The sequence below is a fragment of the Rhea pennata genome, chromosome 5 (assembly GCF_028389875.1).
Source record: "Rhea pennata isolate bPtePen1 chromosome 5, bPtePen1.pri, whole genome shotgun sequence".
Classification (NCBI taxonomy): Eukaryota; Metazoa; Chordata; class Aves; order Rheiformes; family Rheidae; genus Rhea; species Rhea pennata.
In genome coordinates this window covers 41,110,194-41,123,058 of record NC_084667.1, presented here as the reverse complement: position 1 = coordinate 41,123,058, position 12,865 = coordinate 41,110,194, and the positions used below count along the sequence as shown (strand labels likewise).

The 12,865-nt window shown below is 48.0% G+C and overlaps 1 long non-coding RNA gene across 1 annotated transcript; it reads left to right on the top strand.

Moving 5' to 3' along the window:
• The first annotated feature begins 3,085 nt into the window (after positions 1–3,085).
• Positions 3,086–6,175, top strand: LOC134141666 (uncharacterized). Its single transcript, XR_009958690.1, has 4 exons — positions 3,086–3,678; positions 4,302–4,513; positions 5,507–5,612; positions 5,810–6,175. It is a non-coding gene; the product is annotated as an uncharacterized LOC134141666 (long non-coding RNA).
• The last annotated feature ends 6,690 nt before the right edge of the window (positions 6,176–12,865 follow it).

The following is a 12,865-nucleotide window of genomic DNA, read 5'->3' as shown; positions in this document are numbered from 1 at the left end:
CAGGATGGGACATCCTGCCCTTCCTGCCAAAACCCTGGAGGAAGACAAGCGGGGGCAGGCAGGGCTGCTGCCTTCCGTGCCTCCCCACACCAATCCTCTCCACATGCCAGCCCACAGCCTCTTCTCCTCTTATGCTGGGTGGCAGGTGGCTTCTTGGCACTGGCTCAGGCTACGGATCCAGTCCCTTTCTTACCTGTGTTCTCCAAGCCTCAGCTTTTTCACTGTTGGTGCCTGGGTAACCCCACTGCCCATCAGACAGGGAATGAAGCAAAGTAGCACTGAGTGCACTCAGTTGGCTCAAAGAAGGAGCTTCTGCTACAAAATGCAAACCTGTTGGCTGAATGCAACAGAGGAGGTGGATGCAGGTGGTTTGATGGTGGCAAGAGGAGCCAGAGTCACCAGTACGATCCTGCTGTGGGGAAGGCAGATGCAGTCCTGGGATGTATCAGAAGAGACAGGGATGTGGTTTGCATCCTTTTGAGGTGCTTCTGAGACTTTGGAGACTTGCGTGTGGCTCTGGCTGCTCTTTTTCAAGAGAGGTGAATTGGAAGGTGGAGCACGTACAAAGCATGGTGGGTTTGTCTGGGACGGCAGTTTCCTGGGCTGGGGCTGAAGGACTGGGGCAAACAGGGTTCTGGCCTGCAAGTTCAGCAGAAGGCACATAGAAGGGAAAAAGCTGGGTATAAACTGTCCTACAGAGGTTTGTGCAAGAAGGCCTTGCGGCAGGCTGTGGCCTGGGTCTCATCAGCTGTGAGCTTCCTCATTGCCAAGCTGCCTCCGTCCTGCCCTGCTGCCCTCAGAGCTTGGAGCTGCCCCACCAGCACATCCCTGCAAACTGAGACGGTGCAAAGGGCCCCTTGTTTGTAGGGGGACTCTGCTTCTCCATGCCCCCAGCAGCTGCCCTCCCTCGGCGCTGCACTGCCCCTGATTCCAGCCTGCCAGTTACGGAGCCTTCCCCGCCTCGGAGGACCTGCCGGCTCAACGTTCGTTACCGAATTCCACGCGCAGAGGGCAGAGAACGGGACGGTTACAGGGTGTGTGAGTGCCTGGAAAGGCAGAGGGGTGAGCTGTAGTTCCTCGCACAGGCAAGCTCCTGGGACTCTCCATTCCCCCCTGAGGATGCAGGAAGCCCTGTGCTGGTCCCTGCCTCCCCTGGCAGGCGGCATGGGCACCGCTGTGTCATCCCCCCCCCCGCCCCCACATACACACACCTCTACCAGTGACCCGAGTATTCCTCTGTCTGGCTCACAGGTGTCACGAGTGAGTCACCTTGTGGCGACCATCGCTCTAGGGTGACATGGACGTCCAGAAGTGATCTGAACCCTGTTCTCCCATCAGAAAATCTTGCCCAGGGACCGGTCTGGGCCGGGGAGGGGCTGTGATCTCCTTTCCTCCCCGCAGGCTGTGCACGCTCACAACGGCCCTGCCTCGCCCTACCTGGAAATGCTTCTGGGCAGGTCCGCAGCGGTTGGCTTCAGACTTCCCTTTACCAACCTCGCTGCCTCAAGTGGGGCTGCCACAGCAATGTTGCGTGGAGCCAGGTACAAAGCCAAACTGTCTCCTGAGAAGAAAGCTGTGGGATCCCTGACCTTGCCTGGTCACAGAAAATGGCCACAGATCCCATCCTCCTGCCTGGTCCCGTTCCTTCTCCATGCTTTTAAGGTTGCTGTGTGGCTCCAGTAATACTTCTCCATCCCAAAAGGAAATCATTCCTCCCTCCCCCACCCCCAGCAAGATTGTTAGGCGGCTTCTAGCTTCTAATAAGTGTGTAGCAGAGTGTCTTTCTCTGAAGAGCATATGCAGTGTGAAGCAATTGCTTAAAAGCGATTTCTCACATTCTTTTTGAATTGGCTTATTCTACAGTGTTGGCAATCAGAGTGCGATTACTGTTTTATAGCTTCCTTGCAGGTAGCTCAGTCAGCTTTCTGGGTATTTAATGTCCCCTCTTTCAGGGCTGGAGTGCAGAGTCCTCTCCCTCCAGCCCCAGAGATTTGGACTGCGAAACTTCGCTGCTCATGGCAATTAACTCACCCTGCAGTCTGCTCCCATGGAGTGCTCTGGTGATCGGTACCACTTGTTTGGAACAAAAAGACTGCAGTGAAAGCAGATGTAACAGTAAGTAGTTTCTGCAAGTGTCCAGCTTAGGGGCAGTCTGTTTTTGCAGAGATTAAAATAAGAAGTACTTCAGACTCCCCTGTAGGGCTACTTCTAAGAGCCTGTAAACAAAAACCAATTTGCAGACATTCCCTTTCTGCGCCTTCATTTAATCAGAAGGAGTTTTACCCCAGAGACGCCTTGGTGCCCGTTCCTTTTGCCATACGGCACTGGTCAGCACTCGTAATGTCCTTGTCTCCTGTTGGACTAGGGCTGAATGAGACTGCAGTACTGGAGGGAGGAAGACGAGCATCAGGCAAATGGCACTGGTTCTCTCCCATCACAAGACACAAAGAACACAGCATGCTTGGGAAACAGCAAAGGGCAGTGATCTCTCCTTTCCTGCTGCAAGACCTCCTCAAAAGAGCGGAAACTGAACCACATTCGTCACTAAGAGGCTGCAGCACCCCCAGACCTGCTCCCCCTTCCTCCCTGGTGCCTTTTTCCACTTACTACTCTCACAGCGGAATGAAGTTGATTTAATGGACACAGTCCTGGCTCAACTGCCCTTGATTCAGGAAGGACCTTGCAGTTCAGAGTGCTCCTCTGAGGTGTCATGGGCTTGCTCCTGAGCTGTAGACCTGCAGCTCAGAGCCCTGGTGCCTACTTGCTAATGTTTCTCTGGGAGCTGTGCCCTACCTGGCCTCTTTTCTGGTGAGACCTGGGCTCTCAAAGCTGCTGGTTTGCCTGGACAGTGTAGGAAGTTAGGAGCTCTCCGTTGTCACAGGTAGTGTTTCTGCACAGCCTCGTGCACGTGGTGTCTGGCTGTGCATCCTGCTTTTGGAGTCATCACAGCATGTCCCATCCTGCAGATGCAGAGCTTCTTTGCACTGTTGCATTGGAGCAGGATGACAGGCAGTCTTGGGGGAGGGGGGGGGGACTGTTTTTGCTCTGGGGGCCCTGGACTTGCTCCCTTGCTATTCAAGTGCAGCTATTCAGCCGGCTGGCTGCGCTGCGCTTTGTCTCCCTGGAGAGGTGTTACTGCGCGAAGAGCATGCCCTGCTGTCACTTCTCTGCTTCAAAGCCATCTCAGAAGAGAGGTCACAGTTATGCTGGTGGCACTGCCTGGCTAGCTGAGGAGTAGGCAACAGGGAGGATATTTATGTGGTGTCTTCAGAAAAGAAAAATTTCTTGGAGAGATGCAGCATGATGCTCTCAAATGAGCTACAATCATATGAACAGCAGGGATGTTAGCGCCCAACAAATATATTCAATGAATCACTCAGCCACACCAGCTCATTAGGCGAACAAGGGTTTTTAAGTCCTCTTATTCACTGTAAAGGAGGCCTGCTCCTTCTGTTACCACTGCTGCCTGTATTAGCAGAATGAATACTGCACACACCAAGGCCATTAAGGTCAGTAGCTTTCTCTTTTCTGATTACTGCTCCCTGTTGCAGAAAAAGAGCTGCTGAGCACCAAGTGTTGCCAGCAGTGAATGGTCTCCATTACTTGGGAAGAGCGATTCCTGCCGAAGTAGAGAGCTGAGAGAGGCCAGTGCCCCAGCAGGATCTGAGCCCCTCACAGGTACATTCCCACAGAAATGGCAAAGCTGCTGCTTCCCCACCTCAGGACAGCAGACCCCAGCCCTGTTCCCTTAGCGTGCCAGGGGTGGGTTTAACAGCCGTGGCCCACCAGCGCCTGCCTCGGGCATCCCAGGGGGAATGTAGGGGTTGCACCAAGTTCTCCATTTCCCTCTGTGTGGTTAAAGGCTAATGCAAAACAAACACTGACCCCTGCACATAATCTGTGGCGTGATGGTTCCTAACTTTGACCGGCCTGTGAGTAACCATACGGAATCAGATCTGTGGGTAACTTCATCTGTGTTGTTGCTCACAGTGGTAGAAAAACAACTAAGAAACCTGACTGCCCCTTTAGCTCCTCGTAGGCACCGGGTGCCCAGCGTGCTGCATGGCAGGATTTCCTCTGCAGACTCAGCAGGGCATGAGGGCTCCAGCAAGCCTCATGTGCAGTAAAATGCCCAAGAGTCTTTCGTCCAAACACTGACCAGTTTGGCCCAGAACGAACCCATGCCATGTACAGTGAGTTCCCTGCAAACCTAGACTCCAAAACACCTCACACAGTTCCCAGGAGAGCCGCAGGAGATCTGCAGGCTACTTTCAACATGACCATCCTCTTGCTACCCACAGAGGCGCAGCTACAGCCACAGGACAGAGGAGAGAAGGCAGGGGAAGCAGTGTGCAGGCCTGATCTCCTCCTTTTCACGCGAAGCAAATCCTCCCTCATTCCTGCAGCAGAGCCCGATACGCCCCCATTCCTACTGAGGCGGCCTCCCTGCGGGGCAAAGGCAGCCCAGCGAGAGAGGAATTGAGGAGCTGCAGCAGCACGGGAACCTTGACAGGTTAGGTTTATATTTCTTACTTTGCTGAGAAGTGCCTGAACATCTTTCCCTAGAAACCTGTCACCATAGAAACATGTTTGGTCCTTCTGAGTCACTGCCCCCTTCTCACTTGGCAGCGGAGTGATGTTCCTGTACGCTAGTCCCCTCTTCCTACAGATCAGCCGGCAGAGAGGGCCTCTCCCCGCACGCCAGCCGTCACAGCCTCGGCCCAGTCCCTTCTGAAGGCGTTCTGGGCTCCCCAGCTAGGGATTACTAGGGACTAAGGCAAATTCTGTGTTGCATCCCACAGAAAAAGGCTTTCCTGTTAACCTTGAGGTGCCCCATTAAAGTTTAACTGCCTGTCTCCTGCCTGCCACTCGCTGTAAATAACCCTTCCTAATAGGCCCTCTCCGGCAGCTGGAGGTGAGTAATGGCATCAGTACGCTATCATCACCTCTTCCTCCGGGGAAGGCAGAGCAATGCTAAAAGCTTAAGCTCCTTGTATTTTTTAAAAAAGGAAACTGAGGCAAGTATTTCATCCAAGCTCATACAAAAGTTAGATGCAAAATGGACGCCAGGGAACTGGGACCCTGTGGTGTAGGGCGCTATCTCTAGGTCCTGGCTCTGCTGAGAGCCAGCTGCACCACTCAGGAGCACTCTGTACTCATAGCACATATTTTAGGTATTGATAAAGCCTCTTTCTTTTCCTTGGAGATCTGCATGTTTAATTCTCTTTTAACTCTCCCAAGCACTCTTTATTGAATAGTTGTTTTCTCACATTATTTTAGAGGCTTTGATTTATTGCTGCCTATCCTGTGATGCAGTGTGCCAAGAATAAGAAATAATGGCCCAAAACTTGAGGCACCAGTCTGAGGCTTGGGAGTCGTGAGTTCAGCTGCTGTCAACACTCCCGCAGGACATCAGCTCAGTCCCTTCATCTCTGCTCAGCTCAGCTCCCTCGCAACCAAAATAATAGTTGGTCCTCTCTGTTCTTTCTCTTCTGCTACGCATCAGCCCAGGGCCAAGCACAACGTGATCTCGGGGCACTGCTGAAGCACAAGTAATAAACCACGACCCATGTGAGGTGGCGGAGAGGGCAACATCACCTCCGCGTTGTCAGGTACAACCTTGCACTTATCCAAATTAAATCTTGTCCTACTTAAAGACACCCATCTTTCTAAGATATCCCAGGCTCATTCCCATTTATCCTTCCTTGCTTTTTCAGTCCCTCCTAGTCTGGCTTGATACATAAATGCAATCGATATTGTAATTTATTTCCTTTTCCTCTTTTCTCCCTCTCCCACTTCTCCCTTCCAGGACTTTAATGAAAGTTTTTAATAGCATTCAGTTCAAGACTGGCCTGCTGTTTCCTTTGCCTAATATTGCCTGCTACACTGATGATTTCATAAATTATTCAGTTGTTTGGGATTTGTCTGTCAGCTGTGACAAAATTGCTCAAAGGGAACACTTCAGAGGTTTGTCCAGATTCCCAGACTGAACAATCCTGAACCCAAGAAGGGCCTCGTATTAGAAGAAAAGTGAGCCCTAAAACATTGGCTCACAAAGAAGGGTGCATGCATATTGAATATGCTTTTCAACAACAAAACAAAAATGTTATTAAATGCATTTTACAGTTCACTTCCTGTGGTTAATGATGGCACTGGATGAGACCATTAAAATAACAGTCCCAGCAAATGTGCAATCTATGTGTGTGCCGTGTCCTGCTCAGCAGAAAACCAGCATAGCCTTTGGGAAGTAACTAGATTAAAAAAAAAAAAAAAAAAAGGAAAGAAAAAAAGAAAAGGCAGTATTTCACAAGCCTAGTAGTGGTTAACTGCAGCTATATTTAAGGTGCTGACTGGGAATAACCACATTTGGCATTGTTTTCCCATCTTGCCTGGAGGTTTGAGGATATCTCTTGCACCTGGGTTTTTCACAGAGCTCAGCTACCCATTGCGTGAAACACCAGATATTCAAATGCTACCAACACTTGCTCCTGGTTCTTAACGGGAGCTGAAGAGTGTGCAGTACTTTTAGTGCATGGATTTTTCCTGGAGTGCTTGAATGAAAACTGAGCTCTTTTGAAAATGTGAGCCCACTTCTAGACACTGCTAAGCATTGAGAACAAATCTGGTCATTAATTTCTATCAGTTTCTTTTTTTCCCTCTGTACAAGTAGAGATAATCATACTTCCTTTTTCTTGTCCACTTAGATTGAAAACTTCCTTTCGCTATGCGTATGAGCTGTGCTGAGCTCCGTGGAGCCCTGATCTCAGCATCACCACCTAAGTGGTGCTATAATGCAAATAACAATAAAAATACTGCTTCAAAGTAGTTATGACCCCATGAAATTGCTGAACTATGGTGGCTTTTCTGTTCTGAAACTGTCAATAGGAAATGCAAATTTATGTCTAACTGCTGCCTCTAATTTAGTCTCAGCAATTTCTTCCACTTTTGCTCTGTTGCATAAGCTGTAGCTTCAAGTCAACTCAATTCTGATATTAAAGGCAGAGGTTTCTGGAGCATGAAAATAGATAAATATTATTCTCTACACACCACTGGAATCTTCTTTCACTCCTTTAGGATTTAGAGTTGTACCTGGAGATCGGGTCCTACGCACTCTTTATCTATCAGAGGGGAACCACAGGGTGCCATCCTGGGGGTTTCTGTGGTTAACTGGAAATAGATTAATGAGAAGTGGGAAGTAGGACAGAGAAGAAAGAGATTTTAGGGATGGGGGAGAAGTTGCTTTTCTGAAGAAGATGACACGGAATTGATTTTCTTCTATGAGAGCATGTGTAACTAAAAAAAAAAAAAAAAAAAATTAAGGCTGAGTTTCCCAGCTTTTGTGGGACTATTACATAAAAAGCAACATACAGTCCTTGTGCCAAACAGTTTACAGCCTAACTGAACTCTTCTGAACTGCTTCCCCTTTATCTAAAGATAGACAGACTTCCTCCTGGGGAGCCAGGAGAAAGGCGAGAGTTCCCTTTTCATCTGTGTGAAGACAGGCTCTGGAGAGCAATGCGCCAGGTGTGACACATCCAGGTCATTATCTTGTTTTCAAGGCTCCACCACAACAAGTTTCTCTTGGAAGGATGCCTTTGCTTTCAGAGAGCTTATTCTAAGCTGTTGAGAAGATCTGGGCTTAGTCTGGGAGGAGGCTAAAAAGGATGAATATATGGGATAGTGAAAATCAGTGGGTGCCCTGCTTCTGTTTTGAAAGGAATATGGTGGAGGAAGAAGATAACAGTTGATTGTAGGAAGAGATTAACACAGGGAAAAGACAGTCAGAAGGGACAAGGGACCTGCTACAAGCCACCTGTGAGAGCTGAGCTTCAGCGGGAAAGGTTCGAGGAGAATGCGTTGTCCCCCTGCAGTGGGGTGATTCAACTGTTATCCAGGTAAGTGCTCATGTGGGCTTTCCCTCTGATGCCAGAGCGAGGGAAGCAAGAGATCTGCCCGGGGTTTGAGAAAAATGTCCCACCTCTTGGGCAAGTGTTACAGGCATGGAAGGGAAGAAAATACAGAAAGGCTTCTTCTTGCTTCAGTTATTTCACAGGACTGTAGCTGTTTCTCTCTGACGACTTTTTGCAGTGCTGAAATGTCCACCTGAATTTTCTGTTACGCATTTGTCTATTTATGTGAATAATTCTTCCTGCAGCACTTAATAAAGAGAAAATCTCTGATGTTTTCTGATGAGAAGAAACCTCATCCCACTCTGTTCCCTTACTGTGAGGGATGCTGCCTAAAGTCTGTCTGCATCTAGCTATATTAAATTCACTGTCTTCTTTTGTCAGCTAAACCTGCAGTTTTGTAAGAGGGGGAAATCGGATTTGTCTGGCACAATCTCTTCTTTATGAACCCAAGACTTACTTGTCGGTCACTGTTGCTCTCTAGTAAGGTTCTGACATATTGATCCTCTGCTCCAACAGCCAGGCTCGGAGTGCGCTTGCTTGCGGCAGCATTGACAAATGGATGACCGCAGCTTCGGGGGCCTTCATCTGAGGCAGGTGGGCACAGCCAGATAGCACAGGGCATGTGAAAAAGAGGAGGAAAGGTTAAAATACTGCAATGGATACTTGATTATGACCTATAAGGATGAGCGAAGAAAGTGATTTTGTGTGGGCCACTACCCTCGCTTGTAAGTGTCAGACCTACGTGTGCTTGCTCTTCTGATCAAGCAACTAGAAAAGGATGAAGCTGCTTTTTCAGATACTCTTTGGAAAAACAGATGGGAAAGGTCTGGAGAAAGTGGATTAAGAAAGAGTAAATGGAATCGCACCTCTTCCTAAAGCAAGTTTATTAAGCAAGTTGCCTGCAGGCACCAACTTCCATGTATCTGTGTCCCAGCTTTATCTGTTTCATTTGCCAGGACAAGAACAGTGCTGAGAAGATGATGTACCTTTTCCCTCCCCTTATTGCCCAGAGTGCCAGCCCCTGTTGCTCTGCTGTATGATCCTGCTGACAATAGTAGATCCTGTTTTCTGAAATGCCTTGAAGAAGTGACTGAGCTAGAAGTCCCTTTAGGACAGACAGGTGAATTTTGTGCCTTTTGCAAGGGCCCCGTGCCTCTATTCCTAGGCTGGCAAGCCTTCCTGTGGCAGCACGTGCAGGAGCTGCCTGGACTTGGTTGGAGGCTCTGCTGGTGCAGGTCTGTCCTGCGTTGTGTCACCTCACTGAGGTACAATCTGCTGGTTGGTGTTCATCTGTTTGCTGCTTCCACGTTTTCTGTGCTGGTTTGTGGTGTAGACAGCCTGCAGCTTTAGAGCTTGCCTTTCAGCTGCAGCAGCAACAGAGATCTTTGCTCTTGAGGCATCCGCCTTTAACTCCTGCAGTAGCTGCCCTGTTAGCAGGGGCTTCTTGAAGAGCCAAAGTGCAGTGGGGCTTCAGATGTTGGGGATGAGCTTCTCAGGGCACTGTGTTCTCCACCTCCTGTCTCCAGTCAAGTCAAGGGGGATGTGCTCTTAGGCTCCGACCTGTGTCCAAAGAGACTCTCGACCCTGCCGTCCACACAGGTCTGCCTCTCAAGAGTTGAGTATGGAGATGGGCTGCATTCTCCAGATCTTTGATCTCTCCTAAGCCAGAAGGCCCTACACAAGACCAGGTATGAAGTAAAGTACAGACACCTCTGGGTTTTGATCTGAGCCCCCTCAAATTGTCCACTCCTTCTTTTTGAGAGGTCACTCAACCCCCTTAAAATTGAGAACATGCTCTCTTTCTTGCCATACATGCTGGCCGGTTGATTTTACATGTACACACACACATCCTGTGATTAACACCCACTGATGACGGCACATCTTGATACTCAGTCACATCTCAAATGTACTTTTTGCCCTTTGGTTCCTCCTGACTCTGTAGTCCATAGGAGAATGGCAATTATCAGTTCTCCTCCTTCTGCGTCCGCCACAGTCTGCAGGCTACTGCCCACACTGATAGCCCCACATCTGAGGTCTATGCTGTCATCTGCTTGTTTTACAAGAGGTTGTGGGAATCCACTCAGTAGGCTTAATTAAAAGCTGCTGTCTTCTGAGCTGACAAGTTAAGGCTGAGGAAAGATCTGCAAACAAATTCAAAATAAATTAATCCTTAGACCTTCTACTGCCTGACTGTGGTGGTCACTCATAAAAGCTTAGCTCTTCGTGGTGGCCCTGGGCCCTGGAGTGGCTGCTGGCTTCTTCGCCTGTATGAGCAGCCATTGGACTCCTCTCTCCCGCCAGCCTGCACACGTGAGTTGTCTCTCGCTCCACATCCCTCTGCTCCCTTCGTGCACTGTGCCTCCTTGTCTTATTTCAGATGAGCGCTGTGGGCTGCTTGCTCCTGCCCTGGAGAGCAGCGCTCAGGAGCAGCTCGGCACTTTCTAGGCATCTGGTCCCACTCATTTGGTGGGATTAAATCCAAGCTATATTGCATCTGTCTAAAAGTTTCCTAGGGACTGAGGGCTCAGCTTCTTCCAGTAGCAGCATCTCTCCTTGCCTCTATAACTTGGTCACTTTAGATGACTTTAATACAACTTTTTAAAGTATATATTTGTATCTAGTAAGCCCTTGAGTACAGCAGAGTCCCTTTTATATTGAAATTCAGGCTCCTCAATAACATTTTATTATGAGGCTTGCTATTTTTGGAATTGCTGTTACTCTGTTATGAACAAGACACCTAACATCTTTCAATATGAAATCATTAAGGCACAGCAGACTTCATTACAAGGGCATTTTTCTGGATTATGAACAAATCAATACCACCTACTAATATCACAGCCTAGTATCTGGCTACAGTTGTGAATAGCATATCCAGAAAAGAACATAGTATTCTTCTAGCCTCTTCTGCTCCACTTTCAATACCTTATTTACTGTTTTCTCCCAAGCTGTTGTGATAGATTTATGTGTAGACAAAATCCAGAGGTTGTTTTACCCTGAGCTACCTGAATATTGTAGCTTTTAAAATATAGAAGAAAGAAATAACTAGCTTAAGTTCTTGATATTGGAGTGACCTCACATGCAATATGACTTTGCCACTTCTGTCAGTAGAGCCCCTTGGAAGTAAATCCACAGAGAACTAAGGCATGAGGCACTATCTGGTTTCATTTAGCTTATTACATTCAGAGTTTTGAGTAAGTTTCAGATGCTTCAAGACGGGAAAACGTGGGGGAGGGTGCTGGGAGGCAAGAAAGATGAAGATAACTTATTAAATGCCCCCAGTAGAAGGAGGAGCCCTAGAAGGGCCTGCACAGGGGCTGCAGTGGCCACCAAGGTCCTGGGAGAGGTCCCAGCCTCACTCCGGATTAGCAGCCCTAAGCCTGGATCTGGCTTGGCCATCTCTGGTTAAGACAAGGGCTGTGCTCGGTGCAGTTGGTGGCTGTAGGGCGGGCTGAGCTCCTTTTCCTCGCCGCTCAGCACAGCTGAGCTCAGTAGTCACTTGCTGCTCTGGCTTTTGCTCCAGCCACCAAGAGCCATGTCTTGAAATGTCTCCTGCTGTGACTGAAATGGGTAATTTCTCCATCTTGCTGCTCATCGCTTTCTTGCAGCATGTGATGCCCACTTTATTCAACAGCAGTTCAGGTGGCTGTAACCAAAGTTGTTTAGGCCAACGGCATCCATTTCTCTTTATTTATTACAAGCAATTATTCATCAGTGGAATTCAATTATTACTTTTTGCCTTTTTAAAATGTTGCTTAACGGACAAGAACAGCCATTTGTCTAGGCTGCATTTAATGCTGAGTGGATCCAAAGGGGGTTTTCTTTGAGCCACTTCAGCAATAATAATAATAATAATAATAATAAAACAAGTTAGTGAAGTGTGGAGCTGTAGGCCTTCTCTGTAATGATCCGAAGCACTCAAGCCATTATTAACTTAATGCTTTCATTTACTAGATCATTCCTGAAGGAAGACCTCCTAGTCAAATTGCTATTGCGTCTTTAAAAAAAAGTAAAGTTAATAATTGTTTCGGCTGCACAGCTCATTACTAGGAAAGGCCTACAGCTCAGAGCAGCACTAATTTTGTTTCTTTGTTTTTAAATTTTAAGGGTGAATTTAAGCAAAACCTTTGTTATACTTCCAGCCCAGACATTAGTTATTCCATTACTGCGTATAAATTTATGAACTCAATTATAAAAGTTCCAAACTTCCACTTTCTTTGGAAATAGGAGGCTTGCGGGCTTCTCTATACTGCAAAACATCACTATATTGGTAAACAATTGGACAGAGCTCTCCTAGCTGATATGTGACAGCTAATCAATATTGGTAGGAACAAATCCTATTTCATCAGTGCAGGCCTGAACTGCAAGTAGCTGGTATTGCTCTGATTAGCATTTGTCTGGACATTTTCTTCCTTCCCTCTGCCAGTCCTGTCCAAAAGGGAACATACTTTGACCACAGACAGACCTTGGTAAAAACCACTTGTCAGCAGCTTTGGGTAAATAGCTGCAGATAATGGGGCCTTAACTGCTTTCTTGCACTTTGCAAACTGCTGTGGACAGTTGCTGCCCATCTCTGCTGGTTTCTGAAGGGCTACAGCAGACCTTTGGTGCAGGCAACTGAGGCAACGCACGTGGGACTCGCCAAGCTCAGTGATGAATCTGATGTTTGCTCTGTTCTTGTTAGGGTCTGTCCCTAACCATACACCCAAGGTGAAGCATTTTTCTTCTACAAGAGACGTGAGCGATTACATCATGCAAGGACGGACAAGGGGCATTTCCCTGACTAATGTGACCTGCTTGGGGAAAGCAAAGAGAGGATGCGACCGAATGGACCCACAGCGCACTGACATCGGAGGAAAGACTCCCATTAAACCTCATGTGCTTGGATCAGGTCTCTGGAGAGGTGTTGGTGAGGATAGGGACATTTATGTTAATCCCCAAGGTAATTCAAAGTTTAC